Here is a 2,154-nt window from a genome sequence, read left to right on the forward strand (position 1 = left end):
TTTCCTGCAATTATCAATATTGACTAGGACTCTTGATCATGTTCAGGTAATCATCTTTCCCATGCTTTTTTAGTTCAGCTTCTGTCATTATTTGACTCTCTTTGTTGCATTACTTTCTGATTATTCATTAATTCATTTGCATTGTAGAAAATGTGCAAAACTAACTGCTGAATTGCCACCTTGAAAATGTACAAATTATTATTATTATTATTATTACATGAGAATTTAGTGAGCATGTGTTGTAAAAGAAAGGACATGTCTGAGGTTTGCTCTGCACACACTGATCAACCTGGTGAATCAGGAGTAAATCCACCTGCTCTTCCAACTCTTAAATGATCAATACTTTTAGGTAAATTATCTCTTGTCCGATCAACAATCTAAAACCCAAAGATATTCAATTTACTACTAACTACTAGGGAAAAGCAGTAAATCCTGACATTTGATGTTAGAAAATGCAAAGTTTTTTTGTTTTTTTTCTAAAAGAATGTCTTAAACAATAATTTATTATGAAAGTAGTTGTGTTTTTAATTATTTTTAATATTTGAAATTTTTAATTATGATTGTTATCAATTTTCTGTCGATTTACGTATTGATTAATCGACTAATCATGTGGGCATTCCTCCAATCCAGTCGTGAAGAGGTTTATTCCTACTCCACTGATATGGGAGACAAAATCCATAGTCCTCATTCACTACAAGTTCAACTGAAGCTGACATAAGGCTTCTGCAGTCTGATCCAAAAGGATGCTTTTGATTCCTCCGCATTAAGAAAATCAAATCGTTTGTGGCTCAAATAAAGATTTTTTTTTATTTTTGTGACCACATCCACATTCAGAGCTTTAAGGCAGTATGGCATATTGTGCTTAATGTATACCCGGGACGCACATTTTCAGTTCAAGATTTTAAAAAAAAAGCTGTCAGAAAACATAAGCAATCTGACCTCAGAAACTCACTTTCTGTAAAAACAAACTCAGTTATGAACAGTGTTCCAGAGAGTGGTGCACGAGTTACCTTTCTATGCTTTTACTGAAATGTCACATGCATATGTGATCTCAAATGCAATTACTTGCTCAGTGAGAGGCCGACACTAAATGTACTGGGAAGGTTTCTTACTCACTCATTCATTCTTCTGATGATGCAAAGAAGCCGACTTTACGTCAATTTCCACTTTAAGGCCTAAATTATAACTTTTAAATAAATACCATTTTCATTCATATTGAAACACAAAATCGTGGTGTTACGATGCTTCTAGACTGGAAGAGAGGCTGGAAGGTACAAATTATTATTATTAAATAAGAAGTTATTGTTTAGTTAGCATGTGCTGTGAAAGAATAACCTTTATAAAACAGGGGATTTTTTTTCTCCACACACTGATCATCCTGGTTACAGATCAGTGATTCCTAACTGAGGGCAGCGACTGCTCAAGCTTGTACCTTCAACTTTTAATCAAAAGACAGATATTTTTATTCTAAATCTTTTATAATGATGATAACTGGGAAAGTTTCATATTGATCCAAGCAGTAAAACGTAACATCGTATATGGAAATTTGAATATGAACCACGAGCGTCCGACATAGCTCATCCTACTTTTCAACTCTTTAAAGATTTAACAAAATTAGAATCAATATGTGATGACAGTTGTTAGGTTTGCATATGACAGGCAACTGTCAAAATTTGATGAAACCATACCCATCAAAAATAACCCGGGATGTTTTTTCTGAACTTTAACTTTGATTTTTACTCATGTAGTCATAAATATTTAATACTACTGGCAAATATTTAAGATTTGAAACCAAGTTTTCAAAGTCATTTGAAAGTAGACATTCTTCAATCTAAACTCCATTTAAAGGGGCTAAATGAGAAATTGGAAGCATGTCTATTACCTCCACACGGCTCTCCACACGGCTCTCAACATGGCGACGGCGGGAGTGTCCGCACCACCAGAGTAACGTCACACCATCAGACACGGCCCTTGCAGTGCGCTATGAAGACGCGGATGGTCGGCAAAAACGGAGAACTTTGAGAATGTCTATTCTCCACGAGGAGAAAGCCGCAAGGGGTATAAAAGATCCAAACGTTTCCATGTCAGCTCAGGTCCGTCCTCACAGAAAGCATAACCAAAGCTTGAGCCGGCGACTTGTAGCTAACGATGCTA

The sequence above is a fragment of the Sebastes umbrosus genome, chromosome 13 (assembly GCF_015220745.1).
Source record: "Sebastes umbrosus isolate fSebUmb1 chromosome 13, fSebUmb1.pri, whole genome shotgun sequence".
Classification (NCBI taxonomy): Eukaryota; Metazoa; Chordata; class Actinopteri; order Perciformes; family Sebastidae; genus Sebastes; species Sebastes umbrosus.